The sequence below is a fragment of the Saccostrea cucullata genome, unplaced genomic scaffold (assembly GCF_032062105.1).
Source record: "Saccostrea cucullata isolate Sc308-1 unplaced genomic scaffold, CSIRO_AGI_Scuc_v1 ctg21260, whole genome shotgun sequence".
Taxonomy (NCBI): domain Eukaryota; kingdom Metazoa; phylum Mollusca; class Bivalvia; order Ostreida; family Ostreidae; genus Saccostrea; species Saccostrea cuccullata.
The window spans coordinates 1-6,916 of NW_026936048.1; the positions used below are offsets into that span (position 1 = coordinate 1).

At 28.5% G+C, this 6,916-nt stretch overlaps 1 long non-coding RNA gene across 1 annotated transcript; it reads left to right on the plus strand.

Annotated features, from left to right (window-relative positions):
• Positions 1 to 49: 49 nt before the first annotated feature.
• On the plus strand, positions 50 to 1,349 carry LOC134244650 (uncharacterized). Its single transcript, XR_009987264.1, has 3 exons — positions 50 to 110; positions 390 to 503; positions 910 to 1,349. It is a non-coding gene; the product is annotated as an uncharacterized LOC134244650 (long non-coding RNA).
• Positions 1,350 to 6,916: the final 5,567 nt, after the last annotated feature.

Genomic DNA, 6,916 nt, shown 5'->3' on the forward strand with positions numbered 1-6,916 from the left:
CCAAACAGAACAGATTTGTCTAGAAAGGTGCGGATCAAACTACCAGATTGGGGAAACAGGAAAAGATGGTTATGGGACGTGTATATGTATAAAGCCCTCTGTAACATACGGTGAGTGGGATCTTTACATCGCTTTAATTATTGTTTTTAAAATAAATTCTAAATCTAAATTGAATATCATTCTAATTACTTCTGTTGTTAATTTTTTCCAAGCACTCAAGCTACGTACGTCGTAGCGCCGTTTGGCAATACTCAGTCTTATAAACAAGCATATAATTAATTACAACTATCATACACTTACTCACTATTAACTTCCTCCAGTATATGTTTTACTTTTTACTTGCTACGAAAACCTACCGAGTTATATTTAACATTGTGCTTTTTATGTAGTTCAACAGGTCGTGACCTTAACCTGTCTTAGCCTGACCTGTAATTATGGCTGCAGTGTGGGATATAAATGCGGAACAGATGGGTGTCCTACGTGTGATTGTGCTCTACCCTCAGGTTAATATTGAACCAGAGATACATACAGAAAATTAATGATAAAAATTACATGCAGATAAATCATGCTGATTAATGTCATTAAAGGAGAAAAACTGCCCCGATCTTCATTCCTAACTTGATAAAAAAAATATACTGCAATAACAAGGGCTGAATCTCAGTTCGTTATATTAGGTTCTGATCAGATAGGAAAAGGGACAATGGATTTCAATTCTTAAAACAGAAAACTTGAAAATATAAAACTACATAAATTTATGCCTTTTTATTATATACATGAATTAATATGGGGCTAATAATTAGTTGTAAAATGTATTTCTGAAAAATATTGTACATTCCAAATTCAATACATTCATGGTGAACATATACATTAAAATGCATTTGTGAAAAAAGCAGACCTTCTAAATTATAGGGTACGCCACACATGAAGTCGTAATACAACACAAAGTGGATTGTACAACCTCGTTCAGTTGTCCTGCTTCATGTGACGTTGGTTATAAGTGTACATTGGACGGTTGTCCTACCCGTGAATGTTTGGTGGGCTACGTGCAAACAAAAACAACAGGTAAGTCGTCTAAAAGTCTTATACAGTAAAGCTCAGTTATAACGAAATCGTCGGGACCTGTGAAATTACGTAAGGCATGTTTTTAAGTTTAGTGTGAGTTATTGGTGTGTAAATCACACAGAGTTGTCACGTATGCATATTGCATGAAGCGAGCTAGCATTTTAACAACGTCGCTGCAGTCTCATTGTGACGTCACGTTAACACACGTTTCTCCTTGTATATTTCAACGCCTGCATATACATGAAAATGGTTTTCAAATCAATTTCACAGATTGCTTAGTAGAAAAACACAGCTATATCCGTAATTCATTAAATCCGTATAAAGAATCCGTTATATTTATATAGCTGGGGATCCCAGATACCTTCGCTATATCCGTAAATTTGCAATATTCGTGTTCGTTCTAAGCGAGTTTTACTGTAAATCTAACATCAATATTTTTTATTTGAGCTGTTGAAATTTTATTCGAGACCAATCAACTTTTTTTTCTAATTTTTTCATATTTTATCGAAACTAATTTTACATAAAATAAACCTAACAAATCCCATTTTCGGGTATTTGATTATTTAATTTGTTTGTATCATCAATTTTGAAAATAAAAAAAAAAGATTGTTTTTATGATTAATAAATAAGTGCAGTTAATAAGTTTATTTTTTTTTAATTATTTATATACTATTTAAAATCACTTATTGTATTGATTTTAAAAACTTAATTATTCCAAAATGCACCAGTACCCCGTGCTGTCTCTCTCTTTTTTCTTTTCTTTTTTTATTTTACAAATGGTACGAAGTCAAACCAATATTTAATGAATAAAACAGATTACAGCGAAATAAATACATAGTAAATAAATAAAATAAAATAAATGAATAATATGAAAATTATTAATAAAAAAGTAAAAAAATATATTTATTTACTGTTGAAATTGAAAATACAAAAAAATAATTAATCATTTATATCTGTCAGAAATTGTGTTTCTTAAGTTTTATTTAACATAAACAGTTGCATCCTTAGATGTGCTACAAAGTATTTTAATAACATATTAAAACGACTTTTTATTATTTTAAGTCCGTGATGGATATCAAAGAAATCGTCTCATTATGCACAATATTAATATGTCAATTAGATTTTTGATACGTTGATTTGATTAAAAATCGGTTTTTCAAACCCTAACACGGTTCTGAAAGAACAACAAAGCCATTGATGTCTACCAGTAATTAACTCGGGGTACACAGTCATGACACCTATTATCTTTCTCACTGACCGCTATACCTTGTTTATTTTGTGTTCAGAGCGTCCGTGTACAGTTTGCAGCTGTTAAATATAACATTTTCGCTTTGAGAACCTAATTTTTTTTTCAATCAAAACAAAATAAATGTATCAAAGAAACTATTGACGGGTAAAGATTGCGCATAATGAGACGATTATTTTGATATCCATCATGGAAGTTAAATAATAAAAAGCAGTTTTAATATGCTTCAAAAATACTTTGACACATATCTTATCGTAAATAATTTTACATAAAATAAACCTAACAAATCCCATATTCGGGTATTTGATTATTTAATTTGTTTGTATCGTCAATTTAAAAAAAAAAAAAAAAAAACGATTGTTTTTATGATAAATAAATAAGTGCAGTTAATAAGTTTTTTTTTTTAATTATTTATATACTATTTAAAATCACTTATTGTATTGATTTTAAAAACTTAATTATTCCAAAATGCACCAGTGTCCCGTGCTGTCTCTCTCTTTTTTCTTTTCTTTTCTTTTTTTATTTTACAAATTGTACGAAGTCAAACCAATATTTAATGAATAAAACAGATCACAGCGAAATAAATACATAGTAAATAAATAAAATTAAAGAAATGAATAGTATGAAAATTATTAATAAAATATCAATATATTTATTTACTTTTGAAATTGAAAATACGAAAAAATTAATCAATCATTTATATCTGCCAGACATTGTGTTTCTTTAGTTTTATTTTACATAAACAGTTGCATCCTTAGATGTGCTACAAAGTATTTTAAAAGCATATTAAAACAACTTTTTATTATTTTAAGTCCGTGATGGATATCAAAACAATCGTCTCATTATGCACAATATTAATCTGTCAATTAGATTTTTGATACATTGATTTGATTAAAAATCGTTTTTTCAAACACTAACACGGTTCTGAAATAACATCAAAGCCATTGATGTCTACCAGTAATTAACTTAGGGTACATGAACAGTCATGACACCTATTGTCTTTCTCACTGACCGCTATAAATAAAAAAAAAATAATAAGACTGAAAAAAAAAGAAAAACAATTTCTTGCGGATATAATTCATTGAACAATTTCTTTTGTATTTTTAATTTTAAAATTTAATTTGAAAATAAATAGTAAAATTGATTGATATTTTTTGTAATAATTATTTATTTAATCATTTATTTTACTTTATTCATATACATGTACTATGTATTTATTTCTCTGTAATCTGTTTAATTCCTCTCACAACTGGAGTGACTCTGTACTTTTTTAGAAATAAAAAAAAATAAAAAAAATAAAAAAAAAAACATGGGTACTGGTTCAGTTTTGAATATTTTAGTGTTTAAAACCAATAAATTGATTGAAGTACTTAGTAAATTAAAAACAAATCAACTTATTAACTGCATGCATCTAATCATTATAAAAACAAACTTTTTTAATTTTTGAAATTGACGTTACAAACAAATTTAATAAGAATATACCTGAAAATTAGATTTGTTTGGCTTATTCGATGTTAACAATAGATAAAAAAAAATGTGTCAAAGTATTTTTGAAGCATATTTAAACTACATTTAATTATTTTACTTCCATGATGGATATCAAAATAATCGTCTCATTATGCACAATCTTTACCCATCAATAATTTCTTTGATACTTTTAGTTTGTTTTGATTGAGAAAATCAGTTCTCATACAAAGAAAAATTGTTATTTCAAACAGCTGCAATCTACGCACGGTCGTCCAGCCACAACAAAAATAAGGTATTGCGGTCACTGAAAAAGATAATAGGTGTCATGACCGTGTGCCCCGAGTTAATTAATTGTAAACATCAATGGCTTTGATGTTCGTTCAGAACCGTGTTAGGGTTTTGAAAACCGATTTTTAAAAAAATCAATGTATCAAAAATCTAATTGACAGATTAATATTGGTCATAATGAGACGTTTATTTTGATAATCATCATGGACTTAAAGTAATGAAAAGTCGATTTAATATGCTAATAAAATACTTTGTAGCATAGTTCAGCAAATAAATAAACTAAAATTAATAAATCAAATTTTGGGGATATAAATGATTGATAAATTAAAAAAAAAAGTAATATAATTCTCATTATTTATTTATTTATCTATTTATTTATTCATTCTTAATTCAGTCTATTTGAAGATTTATTCACATAAGAAAATAAATGAATTAAATAGATTAATAATTTATTTAATAATTTTTTATTTATTACTAAGACGTTTTTTTATTACTGTATTTATATATCTTTTATATATATTCCTTCAATTTGTTTTCTATTCATTTAATTCTTTGGGGAAAAAATCCCATTCATAGATTTGATAATGTATTCCCAAATGTTTAAATCTAGTTCTTTTACAAAGACAGTTATCACGCTCAAAGATGTTTCAAAGTAGATCAAATAAAAAAGTTTATAAATATATATAAAAGGTTCATAAAGTACAATGTATATGCCGTCTAGCATCACAAGATGCAATAAATTGGTAATTTATTTCTTCTTTAGAATCTATGCAATTCTCCCCCCGAAATGCGACCAAGCTAAAAAAAAAATCACATTGATACAAGTTATAGAAACTATATTACAGGGGATTTAGTTAAGGAATTTAAAGATGTGTTAACATTTTACTAAATCTATATTTTCAAAAATAAATAAATAAATAAATAAAGTTTTCAAGACTACTGAGTATATCATTTTTCACTCTTAAATGCAACAAAAATATTTTTTATACTCCTTTTCTTGGCCAAAATAAATGTCAGGGGACGACAGGGAGTAGACAGGAAAGGCAGGGACAACGACAGGGGACGACAGGGACTGGACAGGGAGAGCAGAGAATGTCAGGGGACGACAGGGAGTAGACAGGGAAGGCAGGGGCAACGACAGGGGACGACAGGGTCTGGACAGGGAGAGCAGGGATAACGACAGGGGATCATAGGAGAAAGTCAGGGAGAGACAGGAAAATGTCAGTGACTGACAGGGGGACAACAGGGGATTTTTTGGAATCTAAGGGGATATTTAATTCAGTAGTGATGAGAAAAAGTATCTACATGTAGATTTCTTTTCTTATAAAATCTAGAATTAAATACTCAAAATTTTCATTTGGCACTATTTAAAAAATCATTACATTTAGATATAAGATATTTTAATTGAAAAGGCTACACGTTTTACAAGCACCACGCTAAAAGGGTATTACATACAACCCTCAAATAAAAATCTAACAATTTATTTTATGACATGAAATAAAATTATGCCACCATTCTTCCGTAATATAAGCAATGTGAACAATTATACGGGAATTTACAGATGAATTAGTTTTAAATTTATGAATAAGTTATTAAAAGAGTAAATTAAAAAAAATTAATAAACAGTTGAAAACCTGTAATACCTGGAATTATGATTTATTTCTTTTTTGTTTTGCTTTTGTTTACCTGGCCGATAATGTGTATGAATAAAATGGTATAAACACCTGTGGTTTCAATCGCCTTTGGGCAGAAAATCAATCATGCATGTTCTTTGGGTACACGTATCAGTGTTACACATCATTGAACATGCTGCTCAATAAACAATGACCCTAATTTCAATCTATGTAAAAAATGTGATGCATAAAAAAGATAAATGAAATGTGTATAAATTTCTTTCAAGATTAATTAATGTTGAACATAATCTTAGGATTCTATACTGGTCACTAATGCAATTTACAAATAAAACAATAATTTTTAAATTAACATGTCAGTAAAGAATAATCAATACTGAAAAATATTACTTGGCAAAATTAGCAACGGATTTTTCAAAAGCCCTAATACCCGTATAAGTGGAAATTTTAGCGGGACGCAAATTTAGCGATTTCTACCTAAAATCTGGTATTTTATTTTTAGCGAGAAGTAAATTTAGCGATTTTAAAATGCTAACTAAAGAAGCTGATGCAAATAATACACAATTAATTTTTAGCGATATTCAATTTTAGCGATGTCAGCACTCTCGCTAATAATGCCAAAATTAAGTCCTCGCTAAAAATTCTACTTATACGGTACGTTTTAAAAATGCCGTTAGAGTATCCCGATAGTGTGGAAATCGGCCATGATGTATAATGAATAGATCTATTTAAAACTAATTCTGGTAAAATATGATTAATTCAATTTTAATTTTCTGTATAGAAAATAAATATGGGAGCCAGTATCAATCACAAAAAACCCAAGATAATTGTGATTAAATAAACATGTTCAGTGTAATTCATTTATGTAGGTGTGTAAGCTTTATTCCTCAATAACTATTATTTCAAATTGTTTCAAATTTATGCGGGTACTGCTCATACATGTAAATGACCTTCGCATTGTAAGGATTCCTGGCAATCGGCTCCAAGTATTAGGGCCTCTGCACCACTGTTAGGTGTCAAGACACTTGATACATTTCGCATCTGATAAGCGCCATATTAATAAGGACACTAATTAGACTTCCAAGATAAGGGTGCTAATCAGGTACCATGGTTAGGGCTTATCAAATAAACAAAAATGATATTCCTATTTTATTAACAACTGTAGCATATCTACATATATAAACAAAAACATTACAGATTGTTGAATCTTACAATAATTTTA